We start from the raw sequence: 25,205 nt of genomic DNA on the forward strand, positions 1-25,205 counted from the left end.
CTTTCAAAATGAATGCCCTAAAGAGAAATGAAAGCAGAAATATATTAATCTGATTTGTTTGAAGAGGCTTCGGATGATAAAGCATTTCACAGGTGTTTCTAATCAAGATATTTCTATTTTAAAAAGTTAGGGTTTCTTTGAACATAGGCAAGATTGGGGTCATTTTGAAGATCTTACCTCTGCGTTCAGGGATCAACTGTGAAACTGCAGGAGGCGGAAATCTGTTGAGTGTCTTCATGCTATAATACATGACATTTTTATTGCAGGTTTTGACCTTTAGGAGAGAGCCAATTCTGGAGAACAACCTAACTTCTTTGATTGAACATTCACATAATGCAATGGAACATGATAGGAGATTAAGGTATACTAATGAATTTTTAAAGCATACGATTTTATATCTTTGCAATATAATTGAGCTAGACATTTGATAAAGTTAGAACTTTTAGGTGAGCTAAATTCAATAAAGATTTATTGATTAACAGAAGTTATTCAGTGAAGTGGCCAAGGTTGAGCTTTCTTGCTTTATTAAAGCTTCAGATTTTTTTATGTAGTTGATGTTCTTATCCTGTATGGGTCCAGCTCCAAATGAGTTTATTATTCTAAGAATAAATATATGTTATGAGTTTTTTCTTAAGTTTGTTACTACAGTGTTATATGTTAAATAATTAAGTAGTAGATTTTTCATGTTATAAAATAGATGGTTTAAATCAAGTGAAATTTGGTGCTTCATTCTTTGATAGATATAGTGGTAGATAGAGCCTACGAAATTTGATAAGATTAGTGAGAATATTTTAAGAGAACTTGAAATATTCCAAGTACTATCCTAACCAAAACAGCAATTTGGTTGAAACTGAAAAACGCACTTTCTAAAGCAGAAACCAGTATCTTACTCATAGGTACTCTGAGTAAAATATTTAAATTGTTCATATCAAAAAGTTGTAAACTCTTTAAAAATAAACTGTAGAATTCCAAAACTTCTAATGACTTGTCTTTACCTCCAGAATATTTCATCACAGAATCACTTTTCCAGCATATTTACTTTAAAATAAAGTTTATTTTATAATTTTAGTTGAAAATTTCAGATACTTAGCTAATAAAAATTTCGGCTGCTTTCTAAATTCTAATCTGGTGTAATGAAAACTCATTTAACAGTATTACTAAATATTACTTGATTAATTTTTGAATAGTAAAGTATTAATTACATGATAAAGTATTAACTAAATGTGTTTTTTAAAACTATTTGCTAAATAAAGTGAATTTGACTAAAATATACTATAATTTTTTCTTTACATTTTTTTACTAATATTTATTTTATATACTTAAGATATAGGAAATCACAAAGGTTTGTTTTCATAAGAAAAGTGTAATTTAATCTTAAGAGTCAAGTGTATTTATCACTTTGGTCATAGAATTGCTTTTATCTTTAAATAGTGTTAAAGGATTTTTTTCCAGCAAATTCTTAGATGTGTGTTTAAGAATGTTTGAACATTGAGATATATATCAAAATACTTAAAAATCAGATATTTCTGTTATTAGCTATTAGATAATCTAGGAATGTAAATCTGTTAACAGTTAAGTAAAATGTTAAAATTTAATAGAAATCAGTTTTATATAAGTGAAGTTCAGATATTGTCATGATACTGTAAGGCAGTTGTTTGATACAAGCTATAAAAAGTTTTCATAACTTTGATTTAAGAATGTTACAGAAAGCAGCTTAGTTTGAATAGGATGAGAACAGATACAATTTTTTCTCTGTAAGTGATATTTTTCAGGTTAAAGAACATTAAGGTGAAAAGTAAAAAATATGGTTTCTCAGTATCTGGAAAAAAAAATCTAGGTTCATTTTGTCACTTTCAGTCCAGATATCTTTAGACACAGCCTTAATGAGTCAAAGGAGGAAAGAGATACAGCTTTTGAATTTATGTTATAGAAAAAGACTTAAGTCCACAGAGTTGTTCCTCATTAAGAGAGTTTATGATTTGTGATCTCTGAAGTTGTCAAAATGTTGTTTGGACACAAATATTTAGCATCATAAAATTGTCCCTTATATAGCTTATAAACTTCCAAATTTTTAGTTTAGTGAATAATTTAACATCTAAAATAATTGATGCCAATATTAACAGTTTTCTTCTATTGGTCAGCTCTTACAGAGTGAGAAACTTTAACCTAATTAGTAGTGTATGTTATTTTAGAAGACAGGTTAATAAGGGCTTTTACTGCTATTATGTGATTGACTGTTCCTTAACTTACCCCATAAAGGACATTTTGTAAGGATTTTGGCTGTTTTAAATTTACAAACCTGTTTATCTGTATCTAACTAAGCTTTAATATGTAGTTCATTATGACAGGATTTGGGGGAAAGCACTTACTGTGTTATATTTTTTTCAGTGCTAGATTTTTATCTTATTTGTGTAATATTTATATTTTTGGTTAAATGCATTTTCAGGGTTAAATAGCATTCATTTTCAGGAAAATTCTCTGTTGTTTCCCAAATACAGTTATGCTGTCTGTGTTCTAGTTTTACTGAAATAGTTATCCTTAGGGGGAAAGAATATTTGGATAAACTAGAATACAGGTAATTTGACACATCTACGTATGAAGGGACTTGAAATTATTCATTGTCACTGATGAATAATGCTAGTTTATAAAGACAACTTATATTTTAAACAGTTTATCAGCTATAAGAGTTTTCTTTAATAGAGGTTTTATAGTGTTGCTGAGGATTCATTGAAGAGTATATAGATACAGTTTCTTAATGAAGAAGCTTTAAATGTTTGAAGCAGTTTTGTACATGTACTTTATGGGTTTTTTTGACTAGTGAATAGATCATTAATCTTTTTCAGTTTCTTCAAATAAGACCTAACACATCAGACTTAAATTTTCTGATAAGGATTTTCAAAGGGCAATATTTAATTAATGTGAAGATTCAATTTTTCATTTAATGTCATTTTGATGTAAAATATCAGTTCTCAGCACCACAAACCCCCACTTTTGTTATTTCATTAACATATATGATTTGGCTTAGTTTTACTTTCCTATTTTCATGGTTTGAGTCACTTGGAAGAGAAACATGTAGCATGTTTCAGATGTAGTTGCTCAGGCTCATCCTCTGGTTAATAGTTTATTTGTTACTGTTTCTAAGTTTCTTAATTTTTTTAAATCCTTTTTTGATTTTGCTCTTACTCTTTTTTATTGTATAACTTTCATAGTAAACAAATATATTTAGTAATATTGTTATCCTGTGTTCTTCAGAATTGTCTTTTTAATTTTTATTATAACGTTGTTGGTTCATTATTGAGCTGTTGCTAAGTATAAAACGGTTTTTCAATTTTGATAAAAATTAAAGATTGGGGTTTTTAGCAAAATATCTGAATTTTATTTATTTAGTATTATTGTATTTTATACTTTTATTTAATTTCAAACCTAACCTTCTTGACTAGCTGTTATTTAAACTTAGCCACCAGTTCTAGCATTTAAAAAAGTAATTTACAGATGTCCTAGTTTTTCTGACTTTTAAATTATTTTTCAGAATCAAAAATTGCTTAAGGTGTTTAAGAATATCTTTTAAATTTAAAGTTATAAGTCCATAGATGAAATTACCTTTAAGTTTAAAGATAATTTGATGAACAAATACTTACATTTCTGTTAGTGATCAATTGATATTAGGTACTTACTAAGTTTTTAGCTTTGTATTACACATTCAAAGTAGGTAAATTACTTGTGGAAATTTTTTTTAATAATTGAAATTTTTGTAAAAGCTTTATGGGCTAAAATCGTATTTATTTGCTAATGTCTGATGTCAAACTTGTGATGTGATTAGATATGTTGAAGCTGGGAGACTGGAGCTTTTTATAAGCATAATAGAGTTTTGTTGCTTGATTAAAGTTTAGATACTTAGATATTTTCCAGAATAGCTAGGGAACATACTTTTTATGAATTCACCCTAAACCTGGTTAAAATTCTTCTGAGAATTTTGATAATTGAACAGTTAAATCTAAACTAGGAGCTGAAGTGTGTCATTACATGTGTCATTAATTATTTTCCTTAGATACATTATAGGTTCCCTTTCTAATCAAAACACCAATTTTGTCTTTTCTTCTCTCTCCACCTCATTTTTTAAAGAAAAAAATCCTTAAATAATTTTATCATGTAGTGATACAAGCAGAACTCCTGGGTAGGTAGGTTGAACTCAACCACTTTTTTCCTTTGTGTGTTAGTTGCATGTGATTTTCTCAGCTTGCTGCTTCAGTAGCAGCAACAGTGAATAAACAAGTATCATCAGAGCCCTTGTTCTTGCTTCTTACTTTTGGGAACAGGGGTTGGGAGATTTCTGCTGCTTGTCAGCTGTTGTTCAAAATAGCATCAATATGCTGTAGTGGTGGCCAAAGCAGCCTGCACCCACTAGCTTTTATAGACCAGGTGGAAATGGCCCAACTGTCAGTGTAATACATAGTATAATGAATACGTTCTTTGACAAAAAGGTATTTTCGTCCCAAAGCAGCTAAAAGAGAACAGTAGATACTTGTAATTCTTAGTTTCTTATTATTTTTTACTATTTACTGTGTGGTTTTTAGTTCATTTAATTTTTATATAGTTAATTCCATCTGTTTGAATGGAAAACTATCTTGCTTCTAAAAGTATATATATGTTTCATGCTTTTACTTTTAAGCTGGTAGGCTGAAATAAATTATTTAATAATTAGCGCTGATAACACAAGTTAGATAATACATTGGTAATGGCATTAGGGAAAGAAAAGCTGACTGTGGCCACATAGGCGTGTTTCTTTCACTTTGGGATCATATTCTAAATTTGTATTTTTATTTTATAGCTCAATTTAAAAGGCCAAATTTTTAATTGATTTAACTGTAACTAAAAAGAACAAAATCTATTACTACCTGGTGTTGTATATAATTAAAGACAAAGCAGGCTGTAGATGGAAATTCATAAATCTTTTTCTCACTATTAAAATAATGTCTTCTATCTGAACTTTATATCTGGGAAGTTCAGGTTATTATAAATCTTTTGAAATAGGACTGTAATTTCCAATAGCGTGGAGTGTTTTGATTTTTAAGAATTCGAATCTGTATAGATTTACATAACCTAAATATCTGTATATTTTTCTCCTCTTTTGTATCTAAATTCCAATAGGTTGTAGTTAGGGGGAAGTGAATATTGAATTTCTGTTAAAGTTGTGATTTCATTTTTAGAATTTTTGGTGGAAAACCGCAAATGACATTTTTAGTGTATAACCCTAATGCCCCAATTTAGAGTTCAACGTTTGCAATAGTATTCTTGTAAAGAGAGGTAACAATGGGGTGTTTTTTGGTTTGTTTTGGGATTTTTCCTAATACTAGAGTATTAACATCTTTAATATATAATTTAACAGATACCATTAATTACTGATATCTACTCTTAATCAAAACAGTGAGTTACATAATGCTTTATATTGAAAACACCTTATTTTTACTACTAATTACTGTGTAAAGCACCTGTGGATCACCTGTACCAGAATAACCTAGAATAAAGCATTTTTCCAGGAGATCCCGTCGTGGCGCAGTGGTTAACGAATCAGACTAGGAACCATGAGGTTGTGGGTTCGGTCCCTGCCCTTGCTCAGTGGGTTAAGGATCCGGCGTTGCCGTGAGCTGTGGTGTAGGTTGCAGACGCGGCTCGGATCCCGCGTTGCTGTGGCTCTGGCGTAAGCCGGTGGCTACAGCTCCGATTCAACCCCTAGCCTGGGAACCTCCATATACCGCGGAGCGGCCCAAGAAATAGCAACAACAACAACAACAAAAAAGACAAAAGACAAAAAAAAAAGCATTTTTCCATACCTGATGAATCAGAATCTCTGGGGATGGACTTAAGTATTTATGTTTATAACAAGTGAGTTTTTTCTAGAAACACCACATGTGAGAACACTGCCCAAAATGAATTGGGAAAGGATTCTTCACACCAATAAACCATGTACATTTTCTGCCTTTTTTTCCCTCTTTGTTCATCATGGATCTAATCTCAGTAACTAATTATGAATTTTATCACTTCTAACAGTAATTCTAGGATAAGTCTTGGTAGTTCTTCAGTCATATAAGGAAATCTATATTATGAGAGCTTTATTTTATGCAAAAGTGCCTTGGACCAAATTTTAAGTCTATTTGTTTAGAACAGTTAGTATACTATTAAACCTATACTTGAAGCAAACAGAAGGAATTGATCACTTAAGAATTTTTTAAATTTTCATTTAGATGGTAGCTGTTTTTAAGTATACTTCCAAATACATATTGGAGAAAATACAGAAAGGAGAGTTTTTCATATGCTGCTTATAGGAGCATTTGGCAATATCCTAAAGTTGAAGATATACATAGGCTTTAACCCAGCAATCCTATTCCTAGATGTTCTAGATAAACTCAGACATTCGTGAAAAAGTCTTATTTATTTTTACTTCTAATAGGAAAAAATTAAAAGTAATGTAAATATTAGGCAGTGAGAGAATGTAAAATTGTGACTTAGTCATGTGATAAAAATGTTATACAGCTGTAAAGTGAGATCTATGTGTATCATCACAGATGAACGCTTTACTTCAGCAAACAGAAACTAGTTGCACAAGGTCAGATATAGGAGTTCCCTGGTGGCTCAGCAGGTTAAGGATCTTGTGCTGTCACTACTGTGGCGTGGGTTTGATCCCTAGCTAGGGAACTTCTCCGTGACCCTCATGCAGGCAAAAAATAAAAATAAAAAATAAATAAAATTAGATACAGTATGAACATTTACATGAAGCTTGAAAGCAATGATATATTGTTTTTTTCACTTTTTAAAATTGAAGTATAGTTGATTTACAGTGTTGTGATAATTTCTGCTATACAATAAGTCAATTCAGTTGTGCATGTATACACATCCATTCTTTTTCAGATTCTTTTCCATATAGATTATCACAGAGTATTGGGTAGAGTTCCCTGTTATATTGCTGTTTTAAATTCTTGAATTTGTATTAATTCTTAGAAGGTGCATTAAGAATTAAACACCAAATTCAAAATTGTGATTATGTCTTAGGACAAATGGGAATGGGGTCCAGGGTATGGTACAAAAGGAAAATTCAGTCTTTTTTCTTTAAAAAGTAAATAAGTAAAAGCAAAGTTAAGTATGGCAGAATATTAGAATTCAATATTAGCTGCATTGAAGGGCCAGGGCTTGGATGTAGGAATTCATTTCACTGTTCTCTTTATTTTTCTGTGGATTTGAAATACTTATTTTTTCAAATAAGTTTATTTTTTGTTTGTTTATTTTTCCTTTTTATGGCTTCACGGTTGGCATATGGAAGTTCCTGGGCCAAGAGTTGAAGTGGAGCTGCAGCTGGGGCCTACTCCACAGCCACAGCATCCCCAGATCCTTAACCCATCAAGTGAAGCCAGGGATCAAACTTGTATCCTCACAGTGACAAATTTGGGTTCTTAACCTGCTGAGCCACATCAAGAACTTCTATTTTTTCAAATAAGTTTTAAAAATGTACTGTCCCTTTTTTGGTGAAAATATTCTGCAATAAGATGTACACTTGGAATACTCTATTAAGAGCATGGATTGGGTTTATTCTGTTCTATTCCATGTCTTATAGTAGGTGCTTAACTGTTAGTTAGTATACAAACTATAACTTATAATCATGGCCCACAGAAGTCAAACATTCTAACCAATTTAAGTTGCTAGGATATTTTTAAATTCTTATATTTTTAAAGATGAGCTGTACCATTTCCTTCCTTTGCTTACTGGCTTTTAATCCTTTATACTCTTGTAAGTAAAGGAGAAGCATGAAAATAATTTCTCTTTCTCCTTTTTTATCACTACTCTTTCATTTACTTTTTAATTCAGGCAGTTTCACTACTGTTGTTTTGTTTTAACCATAGATCATAGCACATTATTTTCAGAGATTTCTTCATGTGTTTTCAGCTCCAACTTAAGCTTTGTATTTATACTGTATCACAGTATAATTCTTAGAATTGGGCAATATATGGATTTTTAGATTTCACAGTGGTATACATGTGTATGTGTGTGAGAGAAAGAGATTGGTTAATCTTGAGGTATGATATGAATTTATCTTAAAATAGCTACAATTATATGGTATCCTCCAGAAGCCTTGGTGTGCTTTGACACTGAAGTATGAGTTTTAGTTACGCTTACATACTTGACTTCTAAACTTCAAGAAGGTGATGGTAACAGAAAAGTGAATTTTAAAAGTTAATGATAGGAAGTTCCGGTCGTGGCTCAGCGGAAATGAATCTGACTAGTATCCATGAGGACACAGGTTCGATCCTTTGCCTCGCTCAGTGGGTTAAGGATCTGGCATTGCCATGGGTTGTGGTATAGGTCACAGACACGACTCAGATCTGGCATGGCTGTGGCATAAGCTGGTGGCTACAGCTCTGATTTGACCCCTAGCCTCAAAACCTCCATATGCCACAGATGTGGGCCTAAAAAGACAGAAAATAAAATAAAAAATAAAAAATTAATAATTCTACTCTGGACTGAAAAATATAAATGGTACTGCTGGATATTTCTAACCTGTGATTGTTTGTGCTATACAAGGATCAGAAAACAGTGATTGTCAACTCAGTTGAAAATTTTCTAACTTAAATTATGTGATCAAATTTTTAAAGTTTTTATTTTTTACTCTTATTTTTTCCTAGGTTAATAACAATAAAATGAAGAGCATAATAAAACAAGCCCCCTACTTAGCCCTGTGATTCTTATCTTGTAAGTATTAACTCACAGTCCCCCTACCATTGCTATAAAAAGTTACTATTTGGTGTCACATTTTGCTTTTTTCCTGAATTTTTTCCTACCATCCTAGAGTGACCAATCTCTTTATCCCAAACACATTGAAGTTTGGTATTAATATAATCTATTTTAGAGCCATAATAATGCCATTGCCTTAGGTAAGTTTTGTGTTTTGGAATGTATTTTACAGCCAGGTCCTATCATGTCTAAATCTGAGAATTTTAAACCCTTTTTCTTCAAAGGACTTTACAAGTCAGTAGTGATCTTTTTATTATCATCACTATTCAGGTTTATTGACAATTATTTCATGGCTTTATACATTGGAGTGTCTTCTCCACTTGAGAAATAGTTTTTTCATTTATTTGTTTTTACATTCCACCAGATGATGCTTCAGCCTTCTTTGTGAGATACTTAAAATTTAGCTGTTAAAACTTTTTTTTATATATGTAATTTTTTTTTCATTATAGCTAGTTTACAGTGTTCTGTCAGTTTTCTACTGTACAGCATGGTGACCCAGTTACACATACATGTATAGATTCTTTTTTCTCACATTATCATGCTCCATCCTAAGTGACCAGATATAGTTCCCAGTGCTACATAGCAGGATCTCATTGCTCATCCATTCCAAAGGCAATAGTCTGCATCTATTATCCCTAAGTTCCCAATCCATCCCACTCCCTCCACCTCCCCCTTGGCAACCACAAGTCTATTTTCCAGGTCCATGATTTTCTTTTCTGCGGAAAGGTTCATTTGTGCCTTAATATTAGATTCCAGATATGTGATATCATAGGGTATTTGTCTTTCTCTTTCTGACTTACTTCACTCAGTATGAGAGTGTGTAGTTCCATCCATGTTGCTGCAGATGGCATTATTTTGTTCTTGATGGCTGAGTAGTATTCCATTGTGTATATGTACCACATCTTCTTAATCCAGTCATCTGTTGGTGGATGTTTAGGTTGTTTCCATGCCTTGGCTATTGTGAATAGTGCTGCAATGAAGATGCAGGTGCATGTGTCTTTTTCAAGGAAAGTTTTGTCCGGATATATGCCCAAGAGTGTGAGTGCTGGGTCATATAGTAGTTCTATGTATAGATTTCTAAGGTACCTCCATATTGTTTTTCATAGTGGTTGTACCAATTTACATTCCCACCAACAGTGCAGGAGGATTCCCTTTTCCCCACACCCTCTAGCTGTTAAACTTTAGGATGGGAAAAACCTCCTCCTTTTATGTATACACATGCACACCTCTTAGAATAAGAAACATTTTTACCCTGATAATTGAACTTGAGAAAATTATAAATTCTAAGGGAATAACTAATAGGTTAGCTGAGATTAATATTATATCTCTAGAAAAACTCATAATCAACGTCAAGGTAAAATGCAAAAGATTTACCTAAATTTCCCTGAATTTGAGACCCTAAAGTCAGTTACCAAAAAGATTCATTTCCATCTCTTAAATAAACGAAAATGAAGTGCAACTGTTTCTGTTCTTAATGCTAAGGAATGGCCTGCTTTGAATGAAAGCTAAGGCTTCAGATGCTTCTTTTACACTACCTCGTATCATTTCATTAGTGAGGCATAAAATAATGTGTATGTGTCAAGGAGTGACCTTATGATCATAGATTAGCCACTGAGTGCAGTAAGTAGTTTTGTTTTGTTTTGTTTTGTTTTTTGCCTTTTCTGGGGCCGCTCCTGTGGCATATGGAGGTTCCCAGGCTAGGGGTCGAATCGAAGCTGTAGCTGCCGACCTCGCCAGAGCCACAGCAACTCGGGATCCGAGCTGAGTCTGCAACCTACACCGCAGCTCAGGGCAACGCCGGATCCTTAACCCACTGAGCCAGGCCAGGGATCGAACCCTCAACCTCATGGTTCCTAGTCGGATTCGTTAACCACTGCGCCATGACAGGAACTCCAGTAAGTAGTTTTTTAAAGGTGGAAATCAAATATTGAAAATTTGTAATAATGAACCAGTTTGAAGAATAGTAGTCAAATGCCACAGATCACTTCTTTTTCTAATTTTTTCCCTTTATATTTTTGCTCTGGAAAACTAGAATGGAAACATTTGCAAATCCCCAAAGAATCCTATATAATCCAGGCTTGGGTTTCTTAATTGGTCCCTTGGAAGCCAGCTCAGCTTTTTCTTCAACTTAACTCTTAGAAAGCAAAATATTTTCAATTGGTATTGCATTCTTTCTGTAGACTGGAAGACAGTTCACTTTTCAAAAAGATACAGGTATCATTTAATTTCCAACAGATTTATAAGTACAAATATCATGACATTCTTAAGCTCATTTCTTCTTTATAAATGTCTAAGGAAGAAGCAGCCTTTCTTGGATACTCTCCAGCATCTTTAAAACATAGGTCGTTTTCTGTATTTCATAGTTGGAATGCTTTCTCTTGTCTCTTCTAGGTAGTATGCTGGGAGTTACCTTTATCTTAGATACTAAAATAGTGATACTTCCAATTAAATAATACTCAGAAACATAGATAACATGGTGACAGTATTCTTTATGATTTTGTTTGTAGTCCCTTTTTTCTCTTATGTTTATTTATGCCATTGTTTCTTTAAGATAGGGATTTTTTTTTTTTTTAACTGTTCACTTGTGGCATATGGGTTTCAAAAATTGCAGGGAGGGATATTAGTGTTCCATATGTTTGATACTGTCAAAATTAAATAATGAAATAGTGTTTTGGATTCATTTTTACAAGTTGAGTAGAGATAAAATTTTTTCAAGTTCGTTTTTCAGTTGTAAGTTCTTAAACTTTTGTTGCTTAACATAAAACACTCAGAAATAGTCATACTTTTTCCTACTTTTTCTCTTTTGAACTGTTTTGATATTTATATATTTCTGTTATATGTATTTAAAGTAATACACCACTTGGGGCTAAATAAAATAACATCTTTAGGTTCATTGACAGCAGTTAAAATCACCGCTTCTATCTTTTTAATCTACAATAACAAAAATTTTCAGACATTGACTTTATAAATAGGAAACAAAAGATAAAGCAGAAGATTCACCATTCAGTGCTATCAGTGTTAGTAGTCTTGTAAACAGAAGTGATGGATACAGATTGCTTTGTAATTCAGGAGACTTATTAAATTTGCCTGCTATCTAAGAGATAGGCTACTAAAAAAATGATAACTATTTCACATTGGACTGATTATGGAGATAAGTTTTGGAAATGTTATCACTTTAGCCATAAAATGGCAATGGCATGTAGTCGTATCATTCTAGAAAATATTGACAGTTCTTGAATTATAAGTTAGTGTAAACATTGGATGGACTGAAAGTACTGCAGATAAAATCAGAGTGTTGTAATCAGCAGGGTAGTAAGTAATTGGTATGACAAAAGATATAAAATCTATTGTTTTCAATGAAAGTGTAATGCTTTTCTTGTGAGTCTAGGTATGGCTGAAATTTCTCCTATTTTCAATTTATTTGTGATGGAAATTGACACAGGTAAATTGCCGTCTACCTAGGCCACTCAGGAAATTTTAATCATCTTGAATAATTTTATGATGTGAATGTTTCTGAGAGAAAAATGTGTGCCAAAAGAGACAAAAAAGTTGTTCTTTTGGCATTTCTATTAATGGTAAAGGGTGTTATAATCCAAAGCAGAAAAATTTACAAGGGTGCTAGGTAATGTCAGCATTTGGTTATAAAGAAGATTTTGTAAACCTAACAATATGATCCATTGGTATTAATTTAGTAAACATATCAAATCTAGGCTCTTAGTGCTGTGTATTGTTTTATAATTTGTGAACATAAAGTTGACAGTATGCATCAGGCATTTTTCAGTCACTGTTTTAAAAACGGCTATTTTTCAGACATAAACAATGCTTAATCAAGTGCCAGGTGTTCCTGCTTTTAAAGTTCTATGTATTTCACATATACATGTTTAACGGAATGATTGAGGTAAATCTGAGTTTTAATGCTTAAGGCAATGCTATGTTTCTGATCTCACCAAAATTGTAGCCATAAAATTTGAATTTCAACACCAAAACTCTAGAAAGAGGATGAATTCATTGTTTTCCCACCCTTGACAACTTCAGTTCAAAATGGATGATTCGAAGAATAGTAGAAAACTTATTATTTATGAAGTTATTTTGGATATTTTCGTAGGAAATGAAAACAAGACAGAATTTAATAGCACAAGCCTTGATCCAAGTAAGAAATAAATATATAAATATAATAAATTCCAGTATAATAGGAATTTCAAATTTTAAGCATAAATATAATAGGTAACATCCTAAGCTACTCTCTGCAGTCTTGCCCTTTGCCTATTTGGCCGAAATTTGGGTCTTCAAAATTATCTCCCTGTAAAAACAGGAATAATTGAATGCAGATTGACATATATCCACTTGTCAACAGTCACACCTGAGTTTTACCTAGACTGTCAGTTCACTCTTCCTGTTATATCCAATAATAAGTGTATTAAATTTGTTTTGCTTCGTTTTCCTTAATTTGGCTCTTCAAGTTGTTTCTTACACCTCCAGTATTTGGTGCCATATAGTCAGAACTTAAAATTGACAGTGTGTCCTCCATATCCTTAACAACATAGCTTGGTAAAATACATTGAATTTTTCCAAATCTCTATTTTTAAATTGATTTGTATTCATTTTATTTTAGCCTTCAGAATAGTAGAATTGGAACCATAATAGACTTCTTCCTGTGTTATAAATTGTATTTATGTCAGTAATAACATAGAAACAAATTCTCAGAACAGAGCAGGTTTCAGTTTAGCATATAGCTTCATCTTTGGTCCTAGATTTATCTTCTAAAAGTAGTTTTTGTGTCTTTTCTTTAGGCTAAACATACCCAAGTGCTTCCACTGATTCTTATAATATGAATTCTAGATCATTAGCATCCTGGATATTTCAGTATAATAGGAATTTCAAATTTTAAGCAGTATTTTGTCACTGTTCCTTTTAAAATATTGTATACAGAACCCAACTCAATATACTCAATGTGGTTGAGGTACAACGTACAGTATGTTTATTATGAACAAGGTACTTCTATTAATGCATCCTGATTCCACTGACATTCTCTGTCATCAATACTGTTAGTTCATGTTGAATCACAGTCTACTAAAACCCTAAGTTTCTCAGAAGTGTTTCAAATCCTACTGTAAATTTAGATTCAGAGTATTTGTTGACTACTTTTTCACAACTAAATGTCTTCACAAAATGTTAAGATTGTACAATCTTAACACTAGGTCCATGAAGTAGGCATTAATAGGCCCATTTTACAAAGAGGAAACTGTTGCTCTGTGTACTGAAATAACTTACTCAAGATCTAGACTCAAGGGAGTCAGGATTCCATCTTGGGTCTTTTGGCATCATATTCACTCTTCTACATAATTGCTGCCTCAATAAATTATTTCTGCTGCTCATTACATTGATAAAGTCAGAAACGTAGAAATTGACGAGTGAATTGTATTGCACTCAGGATGATTTAAGAGCATAGGAGACTTGTCAGGAAATTTTTAGTGTCTTTATTAAATGCAATAATGCCTTATGTAAACTAGATGAACTGAAATTAGAGCAGTGTAAAATGGAAAGCATATGCCTAAATAAAAATGTCAAAGGAAACAAATTAGAGTTTGTACAAAGATGAGAGGAAAAAGTTATTAATTTATATAAAATGTACACTTTTACTGTTTTGAAATTTTTATTAAATCTGTTATCTAAAGATTGAAAGAAAACTAATTTAAGGTGTTTAAATGTTGCCATTCACTCAGATTCATTTTCAAATTGACTTCTTAAACAAGATTGTTTATTTATTTTGCCTCACCTTTCAAAATGAATTTTTTTCTTAGGAGATGATAAAAATGAGAAGTCATTATCTCAAAAGCCAGTTTTTTGGATTATAAAACAGGCCTTTGGATTATATCTGAATATTAGTTCAAGCCTGTTCTCAACATTGAATTTTGTTTTTTGTTATAGTTGATTTACAATGTTACGTTAGTTTCTGCTATACCCAGAAATTGCAGTGACCCAATCATGTGTAGTATGTGTGTGTACGTATGGGTATATATATATGTATATATACACACACACACACGCATTCCCTTTTTATTTAAATGTACATTATCTAGTTAATAAAATCTTTGTTTTTAAGTATTTGTATCCAAAAAGCAGAAGTAAAAGAAAGTCAAATTTTAATCTGTTGTCTATGAATTTTATTTTCTCCAGGTATAATACCTGCATATCATACCACTTATGTAGTACTCCACTGTCCTGAGCAAGAGTAGTCACTCTGGCCCAGGTGCTGTGTATATCCACCTCCTTAGGGATTTATGTGCATAAATTGAAGTATGTTTGAAAGTAGTTACTATTTTAAATTGTGTTAATGCTAGATTAAAAGTTAAGTATTCTTTTAAAAAGTAATTTAGTGACACATAAGGATATATGTAAACAACAAAATAGCAGGAATGTTTTTGTGACATGTATTAGCATCTGAATATCTCTATCATGTGACGATAGAAACTGTCTATAGATTAAAAGAAATTTTGACTTTGAAATAACCACTTTGTGGAGTTCCCCGGTGGCTCAGTGGGTTAAGGATCCAGTGTTGTCACTGCTGTGGTGCGGGTTAAATCCCTGGCCTGGGGACTTCTGTGTGTCATAGGCATGGCCAAAATAAATAAAATAGCCACTTCTTGAAAGTGTAACATAAAACCTACTTTGGCTTTGAAGATCATTATAATGTAAAGGAAAAATCAAAGCTTACCAGCCTGAACGATTATTGTTGTTGGTGAACATAGATAAAGAGAGATGTACCTTTTCTATCTGGCTGGAATTGCTGCCCTTAGAATCTTTCAGGTAATACATTAAATCAAGAATTTCCATATTTTTCTGGTGTGTGGAAATAAATGTTTTCTAATATTTTAAATTTGTCAGGCTTTCAAATAGGAAGCAGTGATTTTTAATTATCTGAGTTAAAAATAGAAAAAAGCATTGTAAATCAACTGTAATTTAAAAATTGTTTTAAAAAACAAAAGTAGGAAAAAAACCTTTCTCTGAGGGTGTTTATTAAAATATCAGTGATAAAATTGCAATATTATCAGGTAAGGTAATAGTGTTTAAGAGATGAAATTAAGGTGAGAGAAATTAGAACATATTTGCTGATAGGAATGATTCAGTAAAGAAAAAAATATTAAAGATAGAAGGGAGAACGCTATAGGAATATCCTTAAGTAAGCAAGAGGGGATAAAATCTAATATACAAGGAAAGAGTTCGGTCTTCCCAACAGTAATTGTTCATCTATCATACAAAGAAGGAGTTATAGGGGCACAGTGTATAGATATGTGTGGATATGTGTGGTGGAAATTGGCAGGAATTCTCTTCTGTTAGCTTTCGTTTTCTCAGTAAAAGGATGAAAGGAGAGATACTACAAGTTTGGAGAACGGGAAGAAACACTTCTCTGATGTACTTCTAGAAGAATGAAAGAATGAATGGACCAAGATTGCTAGACAGCTATAAATCAATTTTAAGTCTGAAAGATTTATAAAGTAAAATTATTTCTGTTCATAGGTGATGTGATTTTATGTGTAGAAAAACCTTGATTTTACACACACAAAGCCTCTTGCAATTAAATAAGCGAAATCAGCATAGTTGTAGGATACAAAATAAGCACTCAAAAATGAGTTGCATGTCTTACCCTAACAATGAATAATCCAGAAAGGAAATTAAGAAATAATTCCAGGAGTTCCCGTCGTGGCGCAGTGGTTAACGAACCCGACTAGGAACCATGAGGTTGCGGGTTCGGTCCCTGCCCTTGCTCAGTGGGTTAACGATCCGGCGTTGCCGTGAGCTGTGGTGTAGGTTGCAGACGCGGCTGGGATCCCACATTGCTGTGGCTCTGGCATAGGCCGGTGGCTACAGCTCCGATTCAGCCCCTAGCCTGGGAACCTCCATATGCCGCAGGAGCGGCCCAAAGAAATAGCAAAAAGACACACACACAAAAAAATAATAATAATTCCAGGAGTCTCCTAGTGGCTCAATGGGTTAAAGATCTGGCGTTGTCACTGCTGTGGCTCAGGCCGCTGCTGTGGCATGGGTTCCATCCCTGATCTGAGAACCTCCACTTGCTATAGGTGCAGCCAAAAAAATTTTTTTACCATTTACAGTAGCATCAAAAAAATAAAATACTTAGCAGTAAAATTAACCATGATGGTGAAAGACTTGCATACTGCAAACTACATAACATTGCTAAAAGAAAGAAAGCACAAATAAATGGAAAGATATCCCATATTCATGTGCTGAGAGTCTTAATATTGTTAAGGTGGAAATGCCACCCAAAATGATCTATAGACCCAGTGCAATCCCTATCAAAATCTCAGTGACTTTCTTTGCACAAAGAGGAAATATATCTTAAAATTCATATGGAGTCCCAAATGACATCAGATAGCCAAAACAGTGCTGAAAAAGAACAGTGTTGAACATCTCACAATTATTTTTCTTTTTTGGCTGCCCCGCAGCATATGGGGTTCCCAAGCCAGGGATCAAGCCCAAGCCATAATTGCGACCTAAAGGATCGAACCTGTGTCCCAGGGCTCCAGAGACACCACAAGTCCTCTTGCGCCACAGCAGGAACTCCTATTACAACTCTTGATTTTAAAACTTAATATAAAACTGTGGTCATCAAGAAGCATGATACTGACATAAAGACATACAGACCAAATGGAAGAAACTGCAGGCCCAGAAATAAACCCTTGCATGTATGTTGAAATGATTTTCAACAAATATGCCAAGACTATTAACTTGGAAAGGAGTAGTGTTCTCAGTAAATAGTTTTGGGTAAAGTGGATATCCAAAAGAAAAGTTGGATACAACAAAAAAATAAACTGGACTTTGTCAAAATTTAAAACTTTTGTATCAAAGGACACTATCAACAGAGTGAAAAAACAATTTACAAAATAGAAAATATTTACAAGTCATATATCTAATAAGGGATTAAGATCCAGAATAGATCAAGAACTATGACAACAACCAAAAAAGAAAACTCGGTTTAAAAATGAGCAGAAGACTTGAATAGACATTTCCCTGGAGAAGATGTAAAAATAACTAATAAATACAAGAAGAGATGCTCAAGATCACTAGTCATTAGGGAAATGAAAATGAAAACCACAATAAAATACTACTTCACTCATATTAACATGGCCATTATTAAAAAAAAACGTTAGCAAGAATGTGGAAAAATTGGATCTTTTGTGCACTGCTGATGAAAGTGTAAAATGGTACAGCTACTATGGAAGACAGTATGGCAGGTCATAAAAAACTTAGAATTACTATATGATCCAGTGATATATACTGTGGTATATAACCAAAACAATAGAAATAAGGATTTAATTAGATATTTATATTCCATATTCATAGCAGTGTTAATCATAATAACCAAAAGATCAAATAAAACAAATATCTATAGATTAGTGGATAGATAAAATATAGTATATACACACAATTGAGTCAGCGGGTCTCTGAAACTCTGAAGCAGTTATCTATTTAAAGCTAACTAAATGTTGACACTATGCTATGTGCTGTATTTAGAATCCTGATGTCAAAATCCTACACTAATGCAGTAATATCTTAGGCTTTTTCCTTGTCTAAAAAAGAGGGTGATCAGTATTACGGGCAGTAGCAGTTAATTTTAGAAAACTTTTTGAAAATAAAAATCTTTGAGTAGCAAATATCAGGTATATGACCAAGGAACACATTTTTAAATTATAGAACTCCCAACTGTTTTATTAACAGATAGGTCATGCCTGGTTTGGGAGGCATTAACTATGAAGAGCATTAAGAGGCCACCATGTGAAATTGATCAGAAAGCCAGCAGAGTCCTAAGTTAATTTGGGAACTTCCAGCTGGAATTCAGAAGCCAGATGATTTCCCAATGCAGGACAACGCATCCGAGTGTCATGGATTTAGGCAGGTAGAATTCAGAGGCTGCGTACTATGGTTACTATGAGAGTAGCACAAAGGACAATTCCTTAATGTAATTGATAAATACAAATAATGTGTATTTCTCAAGTCATTGCAAATATTTATTTTGCACATTAAAAATTGTGCTAAAACTTGAGACAATAATAGAGTAATAAGTGAAACTCATTGCTCAAATAGACAACTAGCTACATATATTTTAATAGGAAAATAGTCACAAAAAATTAATGTGGAATATATGACAGTCATGCTTTGTATAAACAATTAGATATTAGAAGGGAGGGGCAAGTTGCAGTGCACATCCACTTATTCCGTAATAGAGGTAGTGTAGCTTTAGCATAGCCATTTTAGTGATTAAAAAACTGGACCGAAAGAGGTTGTCAAAGCTTGAGCTAGAGTGGTAGCAGTTTTCTGGTCTCAGAGAATTTCATTCCTCACTTGAGTATGTGGAAACTGTTTAGGAGTATATTTCATTACCTGGTGAAGAGTGGGGATAAGAAGAGGATAGAAAGATTCAGAGCCACAGGGCTCCTATTTTATTTCTCATCTCTGGGTACAAAATTGATTCATTTTTCCGAGAATTCATATTTTAGAATTACTTCTTATATAAAACAATGTTCAACTCTAACAGAATAACTATTCTAATAGGTAAATACTGGGGGTAAAATAATATTTGGATTTTTAAACAAATTAAGAAAAATTGGTTTGTTTTAGATCTTCACTACATTTTTATGTGATTTAGTATTAAAATATTTCATGTGACTTCTAATTTTTTCCTTGAAAAGTATATTTGCATCTTGCTAGCTTAAGTTTATTGAAACTTAGCTCTTATATGTCATTTTTTATTTTTCCCTTGACATGAAGTCTTACCTACTTGATGAAGATGTCTTTTGAACAGTGTACTGCAAGATATGAAATGCTATTCATTCATGAAAAAGTAAATTATGCTTTTTACCAAGGTAATGATCAAATTTTCTTCTTTCACCTTTTGTTTATAAAAGGAAAAATAATTTCATATATTTAATACATTCAAAAGTTTGATTAAAATATTTAACTGTTTTGGCTTAAGAGACACCGAAAAATGCATTTATTTTCCTCATACATCTTTGTGTTCCTAATCTATAGCAATGTGCTTCATACATAGTAAGCATTCTTAAATTTTCAGTGTACAAATAAGTTTTATTATGCTACTCAAAAGCTTCCAAGAAATAACTAATTATGCATACATGTCAATGTTAGAATCTTTAAACATGGGTTTTTTAATGTATTTATCCTTTTTCTAAAAGAAAATTTTTTTTCGTATCTTTAGGTGGTAAGGTGTGTTAAAAAAATAAAACCTTGGAGTAAAGTAGCAGCACATAATGGTTTGTGGATTTTGAAAAGGTGCAGGCCATATTGTGCTGCCTCAAAAATACAAGGATCTGATCTTCTAAAGAAAATATATTTCTTTTTATTCATAGCTCTTATGATAGCAATGTCAGCAGTGCCTTAGCAGCACGTAAATATTGGCGTTAAGATTCTAAAATTATCTCCAGTATTAACTGTGCTGCTGAAGTAAGGTTGGCCATACTCTACAGTCATATTCTAATATATTTTAATATTGCAGTTTTTTTTCAGTTTTGATAAGTAATTCTCAGTATTGTCAATAATCTTGTTGTTTTTAGTGATTCTATAAAAATAAGTTAGTATTTTTAAATGTGTTTATTAAAGTAGTATAATTGCAATTTAACGATTGTGTTGAATGCCATTAAAATTTTATTGAAAGAGCTCATACGGTACCAGTTAAGTTATTTTAATGCACGTTGATAATCGGTCTGTATATTCAATTTTTACTTCAGATAGAACAGACATTTTAGTTTTCCCTTTGTTTCTCTAGTAAAATGATATTACTATAAGATATTTGCTCACCTCATACATAAATATATATGTGTGTGTGTGTATGGTGTGTTTTTTTGTTTTTTTGGTTTTTTTGGTTTTTTTGTTTTGTCTTTTTAGGGCTGCACCCACGACATATGGAGGTTCCCAGGGTAGGGGTCAAATTGGAGCTGTAGCTGCTGGCCATGGCCACAGCCACAGCAACACCAGATCTGAGCCATATCTGTGACCTGCACCACAGCTGATGGCCACACTGGATCCTTAACCCACTGAGAGAGGCCAGGGATCGAACTTGTGTCCTCATGGATGCTAGTCAGATTCATTTACGCTGAGCCACGATGGGAACTCCTAAATACACATTGTAAAATATACATTTTGAACAGGACTTAGAAGACAATTTTTAGTAATATTTCTAAATACTCTCTTATAAGGGAAGGGGAAATATCAAAACGTGAATTAAATCCCTGAAATCCTATGTCTCAAAAAGGATTTAACTGTAACTTTAAAGGTAGGAAAGACCTTACAAAATATCCAGTCTATTCATTGAATAACTCAGGAAACAGAAACTCAAATTAAGTAACTTGACACAAATGCAGATTAGGATCTTGACCCTATGTCTTCCGACTTTATACAATCATGTTCGGGATTTTTTTCTTGTTTTTTTAAAATGTTATTTTTAAATCCTTAGCCACAGAATTTTGTTTGAAAATAAAGTCAAAAATATGAAGGCCTGTTTGCTTTTTTTATATCTAATATTCAACTTTAAGACAAAAAATTATTGTGGTAGTTGTTAATTTTATAGATGAAAACAGTAAAAAATGTTTAATTCAAGTTGGAAGGAAAATGTTTTCTTTACCTTCTATTCCTTATTTGCTGGTGTTTTTTTTTTTTTAAGTCATAAGACTAGAAATTGGAGTTCCCTGGTGGCCTAGCAGTTCAGGATTCTGCATTAGCACTACTGTGGCTTGGGTTGATTCCTGACCTGGGAACTTCTGCATGCCACCCACTGCCAAAGATAAAGAAAAACTTTATGGGGAGTTGTCTGGTGGATAAGATTTGGCACTTTCACCACTGCATCTCAGGTTCGATCCCTGGTCTGGGAACTGAGATCCCACATCAAGCTACTGCAACCTGTGGCAAAAAAATAATAATAATTAAAAAAAAAGAAAACAAAAAATTGACATTCAGGATAAGAAGAATGTGTTTGTATAGTATATCATACTCCTGGTCTTATTTCTTGCAAGGAGTATCTCACCCCTTTCACTTGTCACCAAGCAGAAAATTCACAAAGTATAAGCAATTCTTAAAATATTATTTCACTTATAATTGTCTATTTTGGAAACCTAAAAAAGTATTTCAGATGTAATTTAAGGAGTTGTATTTGATCTTCTGTTTAAATTCTAATTTCAAGGTAAAAAAAGACAAGGTTATCAATTTTAAGAATAATTTTTTTTTTGTCTTTTTGCCTTTTCTAGGGCCACTCCCATGGCATATGGAGGTTCCCAGGCTAGGGGTCTAATCGGAGCTGTAGCCACTGGCCTACGCCAGAGCCACAGCAGCAAGGGATCTGAGCCGCGTCTGCAACCTACACCACAGCTCACAGCAACGCCGATCCTTGACCCACTGAGCAAGGGCAGGGACCGAACCCGCAACCTCATGGTTCCTAGTCGGATTTGTTAACCACTGAGCCATGACGGGAACTCCAAATCTTTTTTCCAGCAAATTTTTTTTCCCAAAATAACAAAGTAACATACCATATTGGCTAGAATTAAATGGCAGCTTTTACATGGAAATAATATTGCCTTGGTGCTTTTTCATCAACCTTTTAACCTGTTTTTTATTTCATCTCAACTATTTCATGAAAGACTGTAACAAATATATGATAATATTTGGTTCCACCAAAAATATTTCAGGAAGTAATACATGGATACTTAGAAGTATTAAATAAATGAATTAAAAAGTTAGTCCAGCACTTTCCAGAACAACCTAAGAATTAGATTTCTATTTTTTTTATTTTCCTTAATATATTTGAAGCCATATTTTAGAAAATTATATTTAGTCTAATCTGTCTTTTAAATGACAGAAAACCTCCATTTTGTATTTACTAAGCAAATCTTTATATTTAGTTGCTGCAGATGTGAAAAAGGATTATTTGAGGCTAAATAAAAACTTTTCTTGTTTTAATCTCTGAGAATGAATTAGAAAAAAATTGAAATATTGAGAGAGTAAGAAAATGTAGAAAACAGTTGCATTGAAATTTATTCTAATAGTATGTAGCATCTTTCCAGTCTCTAATAAGAGGAAATAACCTATCAATACCTAATGAAACACACATCTAGGTAACTCAGCAGGACTTAAAATTTTGTTAGAGTTAATATGCTTCCATTTTTGTGTAATTTTGAAACACAGAGAGCAAACAGTAAAATAAAACTTACACGTTTAATAATGTCAGTCTTTTTTTTTCTTGCCACAGCATGGAGCGGCCTGATGTAGGATCTCACTTCCCAGTCCAGGGATTGAACCTAGGCCACAGCCATGAAAGCACCAAGTCCTAACCTCTAGGCCACCAGGGAACTCCCTCTTTAATGTGAATCTTAATATGGCCATTTATTTTACATATTAAGTTTTCATTTTTTCCACCTTCTTTGGAAAAAATTGCTAATCTTTTCATTCAGGTTTAAATTGATGCCAGGTAATTCCAGTATTGAGCATCTTAAATCTCTTACTTGGAATATGGATTGAGTTTGGCGCTAACTCAGAGGACTACAGGCAAGTATTCAGGACATAGCCAGAGGGATATTTTTATAGTTGAACAATTCAATTTGTATACTATGTAGATCTCTTAAGATCACGTATATTTATATGTGAAAGTAGATTTGAAATTTTGGTCGTAGACTAAATACCATATTTAACAGTAAAGATTTTTTTCCTTCAATCATGTATCCTTTTAATTGTTACAGAATTAAATACCATATTTAACAGTAAAGATTTTTTTCCTTCAATCATGTATCCTTTTAATTGTTACAGAATTAGCCATCAAGTATCATTATTGATATGTGTCCAGGTTAGCCATACTGGATTAAGAAGATTATATTTGAATAAACTATGATCTCTCTCTCTAAGTTAATATATTTATTTGTTTAGAAGTTAATATTCTAAATCATTTTTTTTCCTTTTACAGGTGGATATTACTATCCCTTATTCATGGAAAAAGTTTTATTCTAAGTGTTGTGTCTCATTGAGTATTAGCAAAAAGGAGAAATGTTAATGCTTTTGAGATAGATTTGGCTCTAGTAAGTACTGAGATGTATTATTTGCATATCTGGGAGAAGAAATGAGAGACCATCATCAGTACATTTCCAGCTAAAATTCTGTATTTTCTTACATCTTATGAAGGGATTCCTTATAATTTCTGTTTTATTACTAATAGCTTGAACCCCTTTAATGGAGAATTAATTTCTCCACCAGAGTTTAAAAATTTATGTTCTTACCTTGTTTATTTATAAAATATATCCCACAGATTTCTGATGTCTATTTTTTAGGCTACATACAAGTAAGAAATGTTGGCAAAATAAATAAGTTTAAACCTTTTATATTAAAATTACTATGCAGAGTGACAAGTTAGTTGCTGTTTTTTGTCTTTATTATACTGAAATTAAATTCAACATTTGTAATTTCTATTTGGGTCTATTTCTTGATTATTAATGCATAGGATTCATGGAAAACTTCATGAATAACACATTTAGATTAGCATATTAATGAATGCAGGTCCCCCTTAATTCTGTGGGACTTTGAATAATCTGATATTTGTTATTTCTTATGATTGGACTTTGGTGTTTTGAAAAAAATGTAAACTTCCTAGAGAATCTTGTTATTGTTTATATTTACCTTATGCTGTAGGGTTAGATTTTGCTTGAGAAATTTGCTGAGAAAAAAATTTTTAAGCCACTTTTACACTAAATGTTCCTCAATATGATTAACCTGTTATTAAAGCTATTCCATATATCTTTATTTTATAATTTAAGTTTATCATGGATTATTCTATTAAAGAATATCTTTAGAAAGTGGTAAAACTTTTAAAATCTTTCCAGAGTTTATTTCCACATCTCATTATTTTATAATCTTTGGGAATGCTTATATTTATGAAGGTAACGTTTTCAGGGATATAAATTCTTACAGTACCACTAAAAAAATTTTTCTCTTTAGACTTTAATGCATATGATAGTAAACTATAAGGTGATTTTTTTAGAAGTTCCTGCTGTGGTGCAGCAGGAATGAATCCGACTAGGAACCATGAGGTTGCAGGTTCGATCCCTGGCCTTGCTCAGTGGGTTAAGGATCTGGCATTGCCATGAACTGTGGTGTAGACCACAGATGCAGCTCGGTTCTGGCATTGCTGTGGCTGTGGCGTAGGCTGGCAGCTGTAGCTCCTGTTAGACAGCCTGGGAACCTCAAATGCCGTAGATGTGGCCCTAAAAAGACAAAAGACACACACAAAAAAATTTTTTTAAGTTTCCATGTGATCAGTTAAAAATACTATTTTAGTATGAAGCAGTAAAGTAGAATGTTGTCCCATGGACGTCGAGAAAGTTGGGGTTTTTTGGGGGGGGGTCATTTGAAAATTT

The 25,205-nt window shown here is 32.6% G+C and overlaps 1 long non-coding RNA gene across 1 annotated transcript in view; it reads left to right on the forward strand.

The window, feature by feature from the left end:
* LOC125113583 (uncharacterized) overlaps window positions 1-23,753 on the forward strand; it is a 28,842-nt gene extending 5,089 nt beyond the window's left edge. The window contains exons 2-5 of the long non-coding RNA XR_007131500.1: window positions 267-361; window positions 8,673-8,739; window positions 19,570-19,664; window positions 23,054-23,753. This is a non-coding gene — a long non-coding RNA (uncharacterized LOC125113583). The remainder of the gene's footprint in view (window positions 1-266; window positions 362-8,672; window positions 8,740-19,569; window positions 19,665-23,053) is intronic.
* Window positions 23,754-25,205: the final 1,452 nt, after the last annotated feature.

This window comes from Phacochoerus africanus, chromosome 13 (genome assembly GCF_016906955.1).
Source record: "Phacochoerus africanus isolate WHEZ1 chromosome 13, ROS_Pafr_v1, whole genome shotgun sequence".
Classification (NCBI taxonomy): domain Eukaryota; kingdom Metazoa; phylum Chordata; class Mammalia; order Artiodactyla; family Suidae; genus Phacochoerus; species Phacochoerus africanus.